This window comes from Callithrix jacchus, chromosome 15, assembly GCF_049354715.1.
Source record: "Callithrix jacchus isolate 240 chromosome 15, calJac240_pri, whole genome shotgun sequence".
NCBI lineage: Eukaryota > Metazoa > Chordata > Mammalia > Primates > Cebidae > Callithrix > Callithrix jacchus.
In genome coordinates this window covers 31,809,612-31,828,250 of record NC_133516.1, presented here as the reverse complement: position 1 = coordinate 31,828,250, position 18,639 = coordinate 31,809,612, and the positions used below count along the sequence as shown (strand labels likewise).

The 18,639-nt window shown below is 45.8% G+C and overlaps 1 protein-coding gene across 5 annotated transcripts in view; it reads right to left on the bottom strand.

The window, feature by feature from the left end:
• The window catches only part of IHO1 (interactor of HORMAD1 1), a 57,100-nt gene extending 39,166 nt beyond the window's left edge, over window positions 1–17,934 (bottom strand). The window contains exon 1 of one of the 5 annotated variants that reach the window (XM_035275495.3): window positions 17,809–17,934. The gene's annotated coding sequence lies outside the window, so the exon portion shown is untranslated. Of the gene's footprint in view, window positions 1–16,408; window positions 17,449–17,808 lie in introns of those variants that run through there. The other 4 variants (XM_035275496.3, XM_035275493.3, XM_008981624.5 and 1 more) reach the window with 4 other exon arrangements.
• Between the last annotated feature and the right edge of the window lie 705 nt (window positions 17,935–18,639).

The following is an 18,639-nucleotide window of genomic DNA, read 5'->3' as shown; positions in this document are numbered from 1 at the left end:
AAAGACCATCAAATATAATATATATATATATATATATATACAGCATCAGAAAATATGATTACCACACATATGGTGAAATAAAGACCATCAAATATAAAATACTGTCCCAACACAAACATAGATAAAATGAAACAGATGTTCTGAATATAAATTTCTTTTTTGAGATGGAGTCTCACTGTCTTGCTCAGGCAGGAGTACAGTGGCATGATCTCAACAGTGGCATGATCTCAGTTCACTGCAACCTACACCTCCCAGGTTCAAGTGATTCTCCTGCCTCAGTCTCCTGAGTAGCTCCTGATTACAGCCTGCCAACACCACACCCAGCTAATTTTTAGTAGAGATGGGATTTCACCATATTGGCCAGGCTGGTCTCAAACTCCTGACATCAGGTGATCACTTGAGGTCAGGAGTTCAAGACTAGCCTGGCTAACATCCTGAAATCCCATTCTCTACTAAAAATACAAAAATGATTGTGGTGGTGCACACCTGTAATTCCAGCTACTCAGGAGGCTGAGGCAGGAGAATCACTTGAACCTGGGAGGTGGAGGTTGCAGTAAGCCAAGATTGTGCCACTGCACTCCAGCCTGGGCTACAGAATGAGAAACCACCTCAAAAAAAAAAAAAAAAAAAAAATCTGAAATAATTAACCAAAAAAAAATTCCTGGAACTAAGCAATTTTAGCAAGTCACAGGATACAGAGCTAACATACAAAGTCAATTACTTTCCTATATACCAGCAATGAAAAAATAGAATTTGAAATTAAAAACACAAAACTGGCCAGGTGTGATGGCTCATGCCTGTAATCCCAGCACTTTGGGAGGCCAAGCCAGGTTGATCACCTGAGGTCAGAGTTCAAAACCAGCCTGGCTAACATGGTGAAACACTGTTTCTATTAAAAATACAAAAAATTAGCTGGGTATGGTGGCGTGTGCCTGTAATCCCAGCTACTAAGGAGGCTGAGGCAGGGGAATCACTTGAATCCAGGAGGCGGAGGTTGCAGTGAGCCGAGATGGTGCCATTGCACTCCAGCTTGGACAAAAAGAGCGAAACTCTGTCTGAAAAAAAAAAACAAAAACAACACACAAAACCGGCTGGGCATGGTGGTTCATGCCTGTAATTCTAGCACTTTGGGAGGCTGGGGCAAGAGGATCCAGCCTGGTCAACATGGTGAAACCCCGTTTCTACTAAAAATACAAAAAATTAGCTGGGCATAGTGATATGCGCCTATAATCCCAGCTACTCGGAAGGCTGAAGCAGGAAAATCGCTTGAACCCAGGAGGTGGAGGTTGCAGTGAGCTGAGATTGCGCCACTGTACTCTAGTCTGGCAATGGAGCAAGACACTGTCCCAAAAAAAATAAATAAATAGAAACACAAAACCATTTATATTTGGACCCCCAAAAAAGAAATACTTACATGTAACTCTGACAAAATATATACAACATCTATATGACAAAAACTGTAAAACTCTGATGACATAAATCAAATTAGAACTAAATAAATTGAGAGATATGGCTGGGCATGGTGGCTCACGCCTATAATCCCAGCACTTTGGGAGGCCAAGGCGGGTGGATCATGAGGTCAGGAGTTCAAGACCACCCTGAACAATATGGTGAAACTCCATCTCTACTAAAAATACAAAAATTAGCCAGGCATGGTGGCATGCATCTCTAGTCCCAGCTATTCCAGAGGCTAAGGCAAAAGAATTGCTTGAACTGGGAGGCAGAGGTTGCAGTGAGCAGAGATCGGGCCACCGCACTCCAGCCTGGGTGACAGAGCAAGATTTCATCTCAATCAATCAGTCAATGGAGAGATATTCATATTCATAGATAGGAAGACAATATTGTCAAGATGTCAGTTCTTCCCAACCTTATGTATAGAGTCAATGCAATCCTAATAAAAATTCCACCAAGTTATTTTGTAAATATTGATAAACTGACTCTATATGGAGAGGCAAAAAATCCAGAATAGCTAACACAATATGAAGAAGAAGCCAGAAGACTGATGCTACCTGGCTTTAAGACATAGGGCCAGGCACAGTGGCTCAGGTATGTAATTACAGCACTTTGGAAGGCTGGGGCGGGCAGATTGCTTGAGACCATGAGTTAGAGACCAGCCTGGGGAACATGGCAAAATTCTATCTCTATAAATTATAAAAAAATTAGCTGAGTGTGGTGGCATACACCTGTAGTCTCTGCTACTTGGGAAGCTGAGGTGGAAGGATCACCTGAGCCTGGGGATGTTGAGGCTACAGTGAGCTGTGATCATGCCACGCACTCCAGCCTTGGTGACAGAGTGAGACCTTGTCTCAAAAAAAAAGAAAAAAAAAAAGAAGGAGACGACTTGCTTTAAATCTATAGTAATCAACACAATGTAGTATTGGCCAAGAAAAAAAAAAAAAAAGACAAGAAATCAATGGAACAGGATAGAGAGCCCAGAAATAGACCCATAAAAATAGCCAACTGATCTTTGACTAAGGAGCAAAGATAATGCAACTGAGATAGTCTTTTCAATAAATGATGCTAAACAACTGGATAGCCATATGCATAAATAATGAATCTAAATATAGACCTTACACCCTTCACAAAAATGAACTCAAAATGGATTATAAACCTAATTGTAACATGCAAAATGATAAAACTCCTAGAAGATAACATAGGAGAAAATATAGATGACCTTGGGATTGGCAATGACTTTTTAGATATAAATTCAAAGACACTCATGGAAAAAAAAAAATAAGCTGGACTTCATTAAAATTTAAACCTTCTGGCTGGGCACGGTAGCTCATATCTGTAATCCCAGCACTTTGGGAGGCCAAGGCAGGCAAATCACTTGTGGTCAGGAGTTTGAGACCAGCATGGCCAACAATGGTGAAACCCTGTCTCTAAAAAAATACAAAACTTAGCCAATGTGGTGGTGCACACCTGTAATCCCAACTACTCAGGAGGCTGAGGTGGGAGATCTGCTTGAACTCAGGAGGCAGAGGTTGCAGTGAGCTAAAAACATACCGCTGCACTCCAGTTTGGGCAATAGAGCAAGACTCTGTCTAAAAACAAACAAACAAACAAAACACCAGGAATGGTGGCTCACGCCTGTAATCCCTGCACCTTGAGAGGCCAAGGCAGGTGGATCATCTGAGATCAGGAGTTTGAGACCAGCATGGCCAACATAATAAAACCCATCTCTACTAAAAATAAAAATAAAAAATCACTGGGCATGGTTGTGGGCTCCTGTAATTTCCAGCTACTCAGGAGGCTGAGGCAGGAGAATCGCTTGAACCAAGGAGGCAGAGGTTGCAGTGAGACAAGATCGCATCACTGCATTCCAGCCTAGGCAACAAGAGCAAAACTCTGTCTCAAAAATGAGCCTCCTAATATCCTTTCAAAAATACTTTACTTTTTTTTTTTTAAGACGGGGTTTCACCATGTTGGTCAGGCTGGTCTTGAACTCCCAACCTCAGGTGATCTGCCCGCCTTGGCCTCCAAAGTAGTTGGATTACAGGCGTGAGCCACCGTGCCCGGCCTACTTTACCCTTTTTTTTAAAAAAAATTTTTCTATATAGGCCAGGCACGGTGGCTCACGCCTGTAATCTCTCAGCACTTTGGGAGGCCAAGGCTGGCAGATCATAAGGTCAAGAGATTGAGATCATCCTGGCCAACATGATGAAACCCCCTCTCTACTAAAAACACAAAAATTAACTGGGTGTGGTGTCATGCTCCTGTAGTCCCAGCTACTCAGAAGGCTGAGGCAGGAAAATTGCTTGAACCTGGGAGGTTCAAGTGAAAGTTACAGTGAGCCAAGATCATGCCATTGCACTCCAGTGTGGCAACAGCAAGACTCCGTCTGAAAAAAAAAAAAATGTATATAATAGAGATGGGGTCTCACCCCAATCCCCAGGCTGGTCTCGAATTCCTAAACTCAAGGAATATGCCTGCTTTATCTTCCCAAAGTGCTGGGATTACAGGCCTGAGCCACCTCGCCCAGCCCTTTCACATTTTTTAAGTGACATACAAAATTGTGTGTGTTTGTATGTGTGTGTATGTTCCATTAATTTTTTTTTTCTGAGACAGAGTTATGCTCTGTCACCCAGACTAGAGTACAGTGATGATGTAATCTCAGCTCATTGTAACCCCTGCCTCTGGGTTCAAATGATTCTTGTGCCTCAGCCTCCCAAGTAGCTGGGATTACAGGGATTACAGGCATGCACCACCATGTCCAGCTAATTTTTTTTTTTTTTTTTTTTTTTTTTTATACAGAGTCTCACTCTGTCGCCCAGGCTGGAGTGTAGTGGCATGATCTCAGCTCACTGCAACCTCCACCTCCCAGGTTCAAGCAATTCTCTGCCTCAGCCTCCTAAATAGCTGGGATTACAGGTGCCTGCGACCACACCTGGCTAATTTTTATATTTTTAGTAGAGATGGGGTTTCACCATCTTGGCCAAACTGGTCTTGAACTCCTGACCTCACAATCCACCCGCCTTGGCTTCCAAAGTGCTGGGATTACAGATGTGAGCCACCATACCTGGCCTAATTCTTTATACTTTTAGTAGAGATGAGATTTTGCTATGTTGGCCAGACTGGTCTCAAACTCCTGCCTCAAGTGATCCATCTGCCTAAGCTTCCCAAAGTCATTCTATGAATATTAACTAATATTTAGAATTCATGTAATCATCACACCACAATCAGTATATAGATTCCAAAGAACTGGCTATTAGCTATTATTATCTGAATCATGGCAATGTTCAGATTTCTCCCACGATCTCTGCCCACCCTTTGAAAAACAATGAGTAGACCAGGCATGGTGGCTCACACCTGTAACCCCAGCATCTGGGAGTCCAAAGCAAGAAGATTGCTTGTGGCCATGTGTTTGAGACCAGCCTGGACAACCCTGCCTCTATAAATTTTTTTTTTTTAATTAGCAGGGTGTGGTGGCACAAACCTGTAGTCCCATCTGCTTGGGAGGCTGAGGTGGGAGGATTGCTTGAGCCTGGAGATCAAGGTTGCAGTGAGCCAAGATTACCCCACCATACTCTAGCATGGCAACAGAGAAAAAAAATTATCTCTCAAACTATTTTTTAAAAAATTAAGATTAGCTAGGCATGGTGGCACATGCCTGTAGTCCCAATTACTTGGGAGGCTGAGGCTGGAGGATTGCTTGAGTCTAGGAGTTCTGGGCTGTAGTGTGCTATGCCAAGTGGGTGTCTGTACTAAGTTCAGCATCAATATGATGATCTTCCGGGAGTGGGGGACCACCAGGTTGCCTAAGGAGGGGTGAACTGGCCCAGGTCAGAAATGGAGCAGGTCAAAACTCCCATGCTGATCAGTAGTGGGATCATGCCTGTGAATAGCTACTGCACTCCAGCCTGGGCAACATAGCGAGACCCCATCTCTATTTAAAATAATGACAAAATAAAAAATAAAAATTTCAAATTTAAACAAGCCAGGCATGGTGACATACACCTGTAGTTTCAGCTATTTGGGAGGCTGAGGCAGTAGGATCACTTGAGCCTAGGAATTCAGTAAGCTACGATCCCACCGATGCACTCCAACCTGCGCAACAAAACAAGACCCTGTTTCTTAAAAAAAAAGGCAGCTGGGCACGGTGGCTCAAACCTGTAATCCCAGCACTTTGGGAGGCCGAGGCGGGTGGATCACGAGGTCAAGAGATCGAGACCATCCTGGTCAACATGGTGAACCCCCATCTCTACTAAAAATACAAAAAATTAGCTGGGCATGGTGGTGCATGCCTGTAATCCCAGCTACTCAGGAGGCTGAGGCAGGAGAATTGCCTGAACCCAGGTGGCAGAGGTTTCGGTGAGCCGAGATTGCACCATTGCACTCCAGCCTCGGTAACAAGAGTGAAACTCTGTCTCACAAAAAAAAAAGCATGTAATTTGCTTTTTGTGAATACATATAAAGCTCAAAATACTTGTATTCATGGAATTAGAAATAGAAACTTTTTTTTTTTTTTTTGAGACAGAGTCTTGCTCTGTTGCCCAGGCTGGAGTACAGTGACATGATCTTGGCTCAATGCACCCTCTGCCTCCCAGGTTCAGGCGATCCTCCTGCCTCAGCCCCACTAGTTGCTGGGATTACAGGCACATGCCACTGTGCCCAGCTAATTTTTGTATTTCTTAGTAGAGACGGGGTTTTGCCATGTTGGCCGGGCTGATTTCAAACTCCTGACCTCAGGTGATCCACTTGCCTTGGACTCCCAAAGCGCTGGGATTACAGGTGTGAGCCACCACACCCGGCCTTTTTTTGTTTTTTTTGGATATGGAGTCCCACTCTGTCACCCAGGCTAGAATGCAATGGTGTAATCTTAACTCACTGCAACCTCTGCCTCCCAGGCTCAAGCTATTTTCCTGCCTCAGCCTCCTGAGTAGCTGGGATTACCAGCATGAGTTGTCACTCCCAGCTAATTTTTTTTTTTTTAATAGAGACAGGGTCTCACCATGTTGGCCAGGCTGGGCTCAAACTCCTAACATCAAGTGATCTACCTGCTTCAGCCTCCCAAAGTGCTGGGATTACAGGTGTGAGCCAACTGTGCCCAGCCAGAAATACCAACTTTCAAAAAGCCTGTATAGTTCCAGGTATGTGACACTGCTAGCATCGAAGGGGTGAGGCCAATGAGGTCCTGTATGACCAGAAGGTAACAAAGGTAGTCTCTCAGACTATATGATCAAACCCCCTTACTATTGAAAATGAAACCAGCAATTCCAGTTAACTGAATTAAACAGAAGAGATTCAATATATGTGTGGTAGAAGATGAATAACATTTTTTCCTTTTGATTAGTTATCCTGCCTTTACTTATGCATCAAGTCTATGTTTACCATATGGTTTATCCAATTCTGAGGATGTCCATCTTCCTAGAATTCAACCAGAGGAAAGATGTCTTACAAAGTTCAGGAACCTGTCAGTTATATTCAGTCATGACTGGTCTACCCCTACCACACAAGAGATCTTCAGATGATCCAATTTTTTTAAAAAATTGAGACAGGGTCTTGCTCTGGCTCACTGCAACCTCCATCTCCTGGGTACAAGCAATTCTCCTACCTCAGCCTCCTGAGTAGCTGGGATTACAGGCGCCCACAACCATGCCCAGCTAATTTTTGCATTTTTAGTAGAGACAGGGTTTTACCACATTGGCCAGGCTCGAACTCCTGACCTTAGGCAATCTGCCTGCCTCAACCTCCCAAAGTGCTGAGATTACAGGTGTGAGCCACTGCAGCCGACCTAGATCATCCAATTGTATACTTTCTATAAAGTATGGGGTTTTCCAATGGTTTATAGAAAAAGTACACTGTTCCTTGCTCCTGAGTGGGTCAAGCCCCAGGTACCCTCTCTGTAGGTGGAAGATTTTGATACGGTGATGTTTAGCTTTACAAAGGCTGTGGCTCTGGACAGCAATAGAAGAGGGGAAAACAGAAAAGGAGCAAAGTAAGGAAGTCGTTAGCTGAATAAAGATAGAAAAACACAGAGAGGTGGTTATGGGTCAAATTAGCAAAATATGGCTAAGGGTGGTTTCTCAGGATGAAAAGTAAACTCCCTCAGGCATTAGGTTTCTGACCTTGAGTCCTAGGGCAGCACTTCCCAAACTTTTTGGCACCAGGGACAAGTTTTGTGGAAGATAATTTTTTTCATGAACATTGGTTGTGGGCGGGGCAGGGGGTTGTTTCAGAATGAAATTGTTCCACCTCACATCATCAGGCATTAGAGTCTCATAAGGAGTGCACAACCTAGATCCCTTACATGTGCAGTTCACAACAGGGTTCATGCACACTCCTATGAGAATCTAATGCTGCCACTGATCTGACAGGAGATGGAACTCAGGCAGTCCTACTGCTCACCTCCTGCTGTGTGGCCTGGTTCCTAACAGGCCATAGACTGACTGGTGCTGGCCCTGGGGCCTGGGGGTTGGGGACCCCTGTTCTAGGGACCTAAATTGCATTGCTGTGGAGGTCTGTTTATTCCAGAGGCAGAAAGAAATAACCACGTGCAAAGCAAGAGCACACAAAAAAGCATGTTTGCCTTAAGAGATAAGTTATTGCTGAACCCAAACTAATTTAGAAATATTATATGTAGAAGCAGGAGATCGGTCAGAGTGGCGGGAGAAGCTATAAGGGAAAGGAGCAGGCCTTTTGAAAGATCAGAAGGCTCTGCATAGCTTTGGGGGAGAATAAGCTGAAAGCAGCTATTCTCTTAGCCTGAGGCAGAGGACAAGGAGTAGGTATGAGGAAGTGTAAGGGAATTTATCTTTAATAGGCTTTTTTACTTAGGTTGTCTGAAACTGACCCTTGATCTTCCATGACTGCTTCCTGAAAGGGGGAACAAAAATGTGAATTACCCACAGATTGTGTTGGCTCCAGGCTTTCGGCATTATGTCTGTACTGAATAAAAGCAAGCAGCTCCAGCTGTTCGAGGCTGCTCTCTTCTTTAGCCACTAGTGCTGAGCAGCCCCTTAACTGCTCTTATACTGCAAACCTATGTCTGAGTACTTCATCCCTCGCTAGGCCAGAGTCTGCCAGACACAGCAGCAGAAATTAATAAACAAAGGAATCATAAGGACTTTCTTTTTTTAGATGGAGTCTTGCTCTGTCGCCAGGATGGAGTGCAGTGGCATGATCTTGGCTCGCTGCAACCTCCACCTCCTGGGTTCAAAGGATTCTCCAGCCTCAGCCTCCTAAGTAGCTGGGACTACAGGTGTGCACCACCATGCCCAGCTAATTTTTATATTTTTGGTAGAGATGAAGTTTCACCATGTTGGCCAGGATGGTCTTGATCTCGTGACCTTGCGATCCACCTGTTCCGGCCTCCCAAAGTGCTGGGATTACAGGCATGAGACACCGTGCCCAGCCAAGGACTATTTTTATTTAAGCAGAGAGGTTACCAATTTTTTTTTGAGGTTACAAATTTTTAAATGATGAGTTGGTGCCAACTAATTACAAGGGCTGAAAAACAGACATTCTTTTTAGAAACAATCACAATTTTAAATAGTGGCAGAGTAAGGTATGCTACAAATTATATTACAATATACATGGTTAATATTCCAGTATTAAGTCAGTAGTATCTAAAATATGCAGCCTGAGTTATAAGGACTAAAACTCACCAGAAAGAAAAAATGCTCTGAGAACACAGGGCTGATGCATGATCTAGTTTCAAAATGAAACAAGGTAATAGCATAACCAGTCATCAAGTAACAAACTAAAGCAGATAAGCTTGGCTTTTCCTACCCTCTTTCAAATGTCTACCTGCATTCCACACATTCTTTGTCAAAGGCTTTTTTTTTGAGAGAGAGAGAGTCTTGCTCTGTCACCCAGGCTAGAGTGCAATGGCACTATCTTGGCACTCACTGCAACCTTTGCTTCCTTAGTTCAAGTGATTCTCCTGCCTTGGCCTCCTGAGTAGTTGGGATTACAGGCATCTGCCACCACACCTGGCTAATTTTTGTATTTTTAGTAGGGATGGGGTTTCAGCATGTTGGCCAGGCTGGTTTCGAACTCCTGACCTCAGGTGATCCACCCACCTTAGCCTCCCAAAGTGCTGGGATTACAGGTGTGAGCCACTGCACCTTGCCTGTCAGAAGCATTTGAATTAGAGCGACTCTGTCTTGAATAGGGGCTAGGTAAAATGAAGCTGAGACCTGGGCTACATTCCCAGGAGGTTATGCATTCATAGTCACAGGATGAGATAGGTCAGCAAAGATACAGGTCACAAAGGCCCTGCCGATTACAAAGGATGCAGTAAAGAAGCTGGCCAAAACCCACCATATCCAAGATGGCAGTGAAAGTGACCTCTGGGCCAGGCGTGGTGATCATGCCTGTGTTTGAGACCAGCCTGGACAATATGGTGAAACCCCATCTCTATTAAAAATACAAAAATTTGGTCAGGTGGTGGCTCACTCCTGTAATCCCAGCTACTCAGAAGGCTGAGGCAGGAGAATAGCTTGAACCCAGGAGGTGGAAGTTGCAGTGAGCTGAGATTGTGTCACTGCACTCTAGCCTGGGTGACAGAGCAAGAGTCCCTCTCAAAAAAAAAAAAAAACCCAGGGTTGGGAGGCCAAGGTGGATGGATCATGAAGTCAAGAATTTGACAGCCTGACCAACATGACGAAATCCTGTGTAAAAAGTTCCTCTTCGGTCCAGGCACGGTGGCTCAAGCCTGTAATCCCAGCACTTTGGGAGGCCGAGGCGGGTGGATCACAAGGTCAAGAGATTGAGACCATCCTGGTCAACATGGTGAAACCCCATCTCTACTAAAAATACAAAAAATTAGCTGGGCATGGTGGCGCATGCCTGTAATCCCAGCTGCTCAGGAGGCTGAGACAGGAGAATTGCCTGAACCCAGGAGGCGGAGGTTGCGGTGAGCCGAGATCGCGCCATTGCACTCCAGCCTGGGTAACAAGAGCGAAACTCCGTCTCAAAAAAAAACAGTTCCTCTTCGAAGTTTCCCTTCTTGTTAAAGAATAATAATAATAAATGTTCGAAATAATAGTTCCTTTTAAAGACTAATTTTCTTCCAAGCCTTCTCGCTTTTTGCTAGTAACTCTTTGTTAAGCCCTACCCTATATAGCTATTAGGATATAAGGGAATAAGTACATTCTGTGTCCTTGTACTTTACCCCAAGATATTTGTGCTGGACATGCTCACGGGCACTTAGTACATTCTATGTCCTTGTACTTTAACCAAGATATTTGTGCTGGACATGCCTGTGACCATGTTCCAGGGCGCAGCCCATGCCCCTTCCTTGTTTAGAAATGTTTTACTTTTCTTTTTTTTTTTTGAGATGGAGTTTCGCTCTTATTACCCAGGCTGGAGTGCAATGGCGCAATCTCGGCTCACCGCAACCTCCGCCTCCTGGGTTCAGGCAATTCTCCTGCCTCAGCATCCTGAGTAGCTGGGATTACAGGCACGTGCCACCATGCCCAGCTAATTTTTTGTATTTTTAGTAGAGACGGGGTTTCACCATGTTGACCAGGATGGTCTCGATCTCTTGACCTTGTGATCCACCCGCCTCGGCCTCCCAAAGTGCTGGGATTACAGGCATAAGCCACCGCGCCCAGCCAAAAATGTTTTACTTTTCTAAAGAAAAATAAAATAAAAAATAAACAAAAGAAATGTTTTACTTTTCTGAGTCCTTTCGCAAGCAACTTCCTCTTTTCCTTTGTTCTCCATTGCTTTTACCTATTTAAGAAAGTTTTAAGTTGTTAGCCAATCAAGTTAAGTTTAGCCTGAGGTCCAGCTCCAACCAAGGGAGATAGGACACAGCAGTAAGGACTCAATGCATAAAGAATAAGTATTCCTGCCTTTCCTTTGTTCAGTGTGCTCTCATAGAAAGATTGCTGACAAGTAGCACCCTTTCTGCAGAAAGTAAAATTGACTTGCTGAGAAAACTTTTTGTCTGAAGGCTAATTTTTCCTTGCAGCACCTAAAAACAAGCATTCTGTCTCTAATACCCCATCTCTACTGAAAATAGAAAAATTAGCCGGGTGTGGTGGCACGTGCTTGTAATCCCAGCTACTCAGGAGACTGAGGCAGAAGAATTGCTTGAACCCAGTAGGTAGAGGTTGCAGTGAGCTGAGATCACGCCACTGCACTCCAGCCTGGGTTACAGAGTGAGACTTCATCTCAAAAACAAACAAACAAACAAAAATTAAGGCCAGACATAGTGGTTCACAATGTAATCCCAGCACTTGAAGTCAGCAGTTTGAGACCAGCTTGGTCAACATGGCAAAACCCCATTTCTACTAAAAATACCAAAATTAGCCAGGCATGATGGTGCACCTGTAATCTCAGCTACTCAGAAGGCTGAGTTGGGAGAATTGTTTGAACAACGTGGGAGGTGGAGGTTGCAGTGAGCCAAGATTGCGCCACTGCACTCCAGCCTGGGTGACAAAGTAAGAATCCAAAAAAAAAAGAAAGTGACCTCTGGTCATCCTCACTGCACATCATAGCTAATGACAATAAATTAGCATGATGAAAGAGACTCCAACCCACGCTATGACAGTTTACAAATGCCATGGCAACATCCTGAAGTTAATCTATATGGTCTAACAGGAAGAACCCTCAGTTCTTGGAAATCTCCACTCCTTCCCCAGAAAACTGAATAATAATCCACCCTTGCTGAGCATACATCAAGAAATAACAATAAAAATAACCTCAGCCTCCCAGGTTTAATAAAAATAGGCAACCAGCAGCTTTTGGGGCTGTTCTATGGAGTCGCCATTCTCTTTTTGAGTTATGGAAGCCATCAAAGTAGTAAAATTTATATATATTAAAATAAATAAATAAAAATTAATTAATTAATCAAAAAAATAAAAAGAGATGGAGTCTCACTTTGTTGCCCAGGCTGGAGTGCAATGGTACCATCCAGCTCATTGCAACCTCTGCCTCCTGGGTTCAAGTGATTCTTCTGCCTCAGCCTCCCGAGTAGCTGGGATTACAGGCATGCACCACCACGCCTGGCTAATTTTTATTTTTGCATTTTTAGTAGAGACGAGGTTTCACCAAATTGACCAGGCTGGTGTTGAACTCCTGACCTCATGATCTGCTTGCCTCAGCCTCCCAAAATGCTGGGATTACAGGTATGAGCCACTGTGCTTGGCTTTTTTTTTTTTTTTTTTGAGACAGAGTGTCACTCTGTTGCCCAGGCTAGAGTGCAGTAGTGCAGTGTCAGCTCACTGCAACCTCAGCCTCCCAGGTTTAAGCAATTCTCAGCCTCAGCCTCCCAAGTAGCTGGGATTACAGGCACCCGCCACCACCCCCAGGTAGTTTGAGTATTTTTAGTAGAGACAGGATTTCACCATCATGGCCAGGTTGGTCTTGAACTCCTGACCTTCTGATCCACTAGCCTCAGGCTCCCAAAGTGCTGGGATTACAGGCGTGAGCCACGATACCTAGCCTTCTTTACTTTCTTAATAAACTTGCTTTCACTCTACTCTGTGGACTTGCTCCAAATTTTCTTATGAGATCCAAGAACGCTTTCTTGAAGTCTGGATTGTGACCCCTTTCTGGTAACATCTTCCCCAATAAAGCATCATTTCATCTGCCTTACTTTCCTCCATAAGCTCTCAGAAAAAGCCCCTTTCAGATTACAGCTCCTCATCACCAAAATTCTTTCAGAAGAAAAGTATAAAACTTGGGTGGTAATCCCTTCACATAACTAGTAATCATTAACCCAAGTTAAGGGAACTAGTTGTCCCTCAGGATATATGGGGGATTGGTTCCAGAACACATCCCCAACAATATATCAAAATCCACACACACTCAAGTCCGGAAGCCAGACCTCCAGAACTACCATATATGAAAAACTGGCCCTCCATATATGCAGCTTTCACATGCTGAATCCACATGGCCAAATGCTATGGTTTATATGTCCCCTCCAAAAACTTATGCTGAAGTTTATAATCCCAGCACTTTGGGAGGCTGAGGCAGGTGGATCACAAGGTCAGGAGATTGAGACCATCCTGGCCAACATGGTGAAACCCCGTCTCTATTAAAAATACAAAAATTAGCTGGGTGTGGTGGCACATGCCTGTAATCCCAACTACTCAGGAGGCTGAGGCAGAATACTTTGAACCAGGGAGTCAGAGGTTGCAATGAGACAAGATCTCACCACTGCACTCCAGCCTGGTGACAGAGACTCTGTCTCCCCCGCAAAAAAAAAAAAAAAAAAAAAAAAGGTAGAACTGTTAAGAGGTCTTTAGGCCATGAGGACTCCACTCCACCCTCATGAATAGATTAATGTGAGTGCATAAACTGGAATGCATGCAAGAGTGAGTTCATTATCACTAGAGTGGGTTGTTATAAAAGTGAGCTCCAGATGCTGGCACCTTGATATTGAACTTTCCAGCCTCAAAAACTGTGAGAAATAAATTTATTTAAATCACCCACCTGTGGTATTTAGTTATATCAACACAAAATGGACTAAGACAATGTTCAAAGCCAAGATCCAGGCCAGGCACGGTGGCTCATATCTGTAATCCCAGCACTTTGGGAGGCTGAGGTGGGCGGAACACGAGGTCAAAAAATTGAGACCATCCTGGCCAACATGGTGAAACCCTGTCTCTACTAAAAATACAAAAAAAATTAGCCTGTAGTCCCAGCTACTTGGGAGACTGAGGCTGGAGAATCGCTTGAACCCAGGAGGCAGAGGTTGATTTGGGCTGAGATCATGCCACTGCACTCCAGCCTGGTGACAGAGCAAGACTCCAACTAAAAAAAAAAGCCAAGATCCTCATCATTTCCCCTAAACACTCTCCTCCTGTGCTCTTCCCATTTAAGGACAATTCCGTCTTACAGGTGCTCAGGCCAAAATCTAAGTCCTCCTCGATTCCCTTTTCTTGGTCTTGTATCCAATCTTAGCAAATACTATACTAATTCCTTCAAAATATGACCACTCCTCACTCCCTTTCTGGAAACTGGAGGGTCACCAGATAAAACAGAATACCCAGTGAAATTTGAATTTCCCAATGTTATGTGAGACATACTTGTACAAAAAAAAAAGTTTACCTGAAATTCAACTGGGTGTCCTCTATTTTTATTTGCTAAATGTGGCAATCCTACTCTGCTGCCACCAGCCTGGATTATCACAATGGCCTCCTAACTACTCTCCCTGATTTCACCCTTGTCCCTCTCCAGTCTCTTCCCTACAAAGCAGCCAGAGTTACACTAACCCTAAGTTAGATCGCATCATCCCCCTGCTCAAACCCTCCATTCCTCTTACCCTACTCAAAATAAAAGCCAGAATTCTCTATGATTATTTAGTGTATCTGTAATCTCTCCATGGCCCTCCACCATTCTCATCTATATCCTGTTGCATGCCTCTTATGGGCCTACCTACTGTTGTTCTCCCTTGCTGGGCACAAGCAGTTTCATGTTGCTTTTGCATGCTGCACCACCATTTTGGTGCACTCCTTCCTGAGATATCATCATGACAGACAACTCCATCTCTTTCAAATTACTTATTCAAAATTGTAACCTCTAGGCCAGGTGCGGTGGCTCACACCTGTAATCCTAGCACTTTGGGAGGCTGAGGCAGGAGGATTGTCTGAGCTCTGAAGTTGGAGACAAGCCTGGGCAACATGGTGAAACCCCATCTCTACTAAAAAAAAAAATACAAAAAATCAGCTGGACGTGGTAGCACACACCTGTAGTCCCAGCTACTCAGGAGGCTGAGGCAGGAGAATTGTTTGAACCCGGGAGGCGGATGCTGCAGTGAGCCAAGACTGAACCACTATACTCCAGCCTGGGCAAGAGAGGGAGACTCTTGTCTGGAGAAAAAAAAATTGTAACCTTTTGACAATCACTATGGCTCTCCCCTGCTTTTTTTTCTCTACAACATATCATCATTCTAATATACTATATATTCTATTAACTTCTTTTCTGTCTCTACAGATATCCATGCTTACTAGAATATTAAGCTCTTTGAGGACAAGAATTTTTTATTTACTGCTACATCCCTAGAACCTAAAAGTCATGCCTGGAACATAATAGGTGCTCAAAAAACACTTATTGTTTAATCAGTTAAAAACTTGGGAACTAAATTACAACTAAATTTTGTAGACATGCCAAGTAGTCAGAAATTTAAAATATATGGTTTTCTATCCTTTTGAGACAGGGCTTCACAACCATGTTGGAGTGCAATGATGCATATCTTGGCTTACCACAACCTCCACCTCCTAGGTTCAAGCAATCTTCCCAACTCAGCCTCCTGAGTAGCTCAGACCACAGGCACATTCCACCACGCCCAGCTAATTTTTTGTATTTTTGGTAGAGACAGAGTTTTCCCATGTTGCTCAGACAGGTCTCATACTCCTGAGCTCAAGGGATTCACCTGCCTCGGTCTGCCAAAGTGCTGGGATTTATGGCACACACCTGTAGTCCCAGCTACTCGGGAGGCTGAGGCAGAAGAATCACGTGAACCCGGGAGGCGGAGGTTGTAATGAGCCGAGATCATGCCACTGTACTGCAGCCTGGGCAACAGAAAAAGATTCCATCTCAAAAACAAAAAAAAAAAAGTAGAGGGAGAAAAAGTTGAGCGCATATAAGGAATGAAACTATGTACAAGGAAAGGGCTCTGGCAGGGTGGGTATACAACGGAGGAACACGTGAGGGGGAGAAGACCACCCTGAGGGGCATAGACTCCCCCATCTGACCACCATCATCAACTCAACTGCCAGATGCTTTTTTCTTTTTGAGACAGAGTCTCGCTCTGTCGCCCAGGCTGGAATGCAGTGGTGCAATATCGGCTCACTGCCACCTCCGCCTCCCAAGTTCACATGGTTCTCCAGCCTCAGCCTCCTGAATAGCTGGGACTACAGGCGCCCACCACCATGCCCGGCTAATGTTCTGTATTTTTAGTAGAGATAGGGTTTCACCGTGTTAGCCAGGATGGTCTCGATCTTCTTACCTCATGATCCGCCCATCTCGGCCTCTCAAAGTGCTGAGATTACAGGCGTGAGCCACTACGCTCAAACCCACCCCCATTTTATTATTATTTTTTTTTTTTTGAGATGGAGTCTCGCTCTGTCTCACAGTCTGGAGTGCAATAGCGCCATCTCGGCTCACCACAATCTCTGCCTCCTGGGTTCAAGCGATTCTCCTGCCTCAGCCTCCTTAGTAGCTGGGACTACAGGCACCTGCCACCACGCCCAGCTAATTTTTGTATTTTTAGTAGAGACGGGGTTTCGCCATGTTGGCCAGGCTGGTCTCAAGCTCCTGAACTCCTCATGATCCGCCCGCCTCAGCCTCCCAAAGTGCTGGGATTACAGGTGTGAGCCACCGCACCCAGCCTACTGGGAGAATCTTGAGAGTGCGAGGTGAGGCCCTCCAGGTGCCTCTCCCGTTCCTCCACTGCAGAAAGTTCTAGCAGAAAAAAACAGTTCTCTTCCTCAGACTTCAGGCCCCCTGTGGTCCCACCAGGCCGGCCTCTCTCATTTTCTGCCTCTTCTCCACATGGAGACACACTCAGAGCTTCTAGATTAAATTCTTCTGATGTTTTTCCAGAGGCCTCACAGGGTTTTCCCTACTCATAATCAAAGAGAAATCCCAGCGGGCTTCTCTGAGTCTCCGCTCACTCTGGATCCCTGGCCGACCCCTTCTGACTCCTTAACTCCAGGCGGGGACCTGGGATAGGAGGTCGCAGATCCCTGCGAATCCGATGAAAATTGCTCTCCAAGAATAAGCGCAGAAGTGAAGCCTCCTTCAAGAGCCAGAGCGGCCAACACCACAGAGAAAGGGCAGGAGAGGGACTACAAGACCAACGTCCCGGGAAAGCCCCGGAGAAGCCCTGGAATCCCGAACCCAGACCCACGGCCCCATCCGTCTCCTCAGCCCCTTCCTCCGCCTCTCCCCACCTCTGGCTGCTGGCGCGCGCCGGGCCCGGGGCTGCCCTAACCTGGCTTCGAGGTGGCCGCGTCCCGTTGCCGCTTCCACAGCATGCGAGGCCCCGCCCCCAGGTCCTCTTTTGTCCAATAGAGATTCCGTCTCGTCCCAGGGCCCGCCCCCGCCGCGATAGGCAGCTAACGGTTTTAACCGTCCTAATGGTCTAATGGTCCTACAGGCAGTACGCACAGCACGCCCTCAGGGCCGCCTCTGACCAATAAGGATTCCGTCCCATCCCCAGAGCCCCGCCCCCACCGCAACAGGAAGCTAATGGTTAAGTCCTAACGGTCTCAACCGTGCTGAATGTGAGCCCCGCCTAGCCGCCTATCTGGCGCCACCCTGCCGCGCGCCACACCCAACCCACGTGTATCCCCTGCAACCCTCCTTACCCCCAAGCTCACGCCCGAATTTCCACCCTCGGCCCACCTGAGGTGCAGACTTGCTCACTTGTTCGACCTTCACCTCACTGTGTGTGCCCAGAACAAGGAGGCCCTGGTACCCAGGAATGGCGAGGCGCCACCTGTGACGACAGCATGTGAGATGGACCTGGTGGCCAGGGGCCACAGCACGGATGATCTGCACATGGGCAGGACAGGGGGAGCAGCTGAGGCGAGAGGCGCTGTGGGCAGATGGGGTCATCAAACCGGGGTCCTGGAGGAGAGAGAGAGGAGACAAGAAAGCCTCTTAAGGTTCCTGGCCTGCTGGATGCTGGAGTGGCCTGAGGCCAGGAACAGTGGGGATAGGCAGGCAGGATCTATGTAACTCTGCCTCTCGAGGTTATATATGTCTGAAAGCAAAAAATATGCTTGAAACCAGCCTAGGCAGCATGGCGGAACCCCAGCTCTACAAAAAAATTAGCCTGGCATGATGACACGTGCCCATGGTCCCAGCTACTCAGGAGGCTGAGGCGGGGAATCTCTTGAACCCGAGGCAGAGGCTGCAGTGAGCCAATATAATGCCGCTACACTCCAGCATGGGCGACAGAATGATACCATGTCTCAAAAAACAAACAGGCCGGGTGCGATGGCTCATGCCTGTAATCCCAGCACTTTGGGAGGCTGAAGCGGGTGGATCACGAGGTCTGGAGTTCGAGACCAGCCTGGCCAACATTGTGAAACCCCGTCTCTACTAAAGATATAAAAAATTAGCCGGGTGTGGTGGCACACGCCTGTAATCCCAGCTACTTGGGAGGCTGAGACAGGAGAATCACTTGAACCCGGGAGGCGGAGGTTGCAGTGAGCCGAGATTGCGCCACTG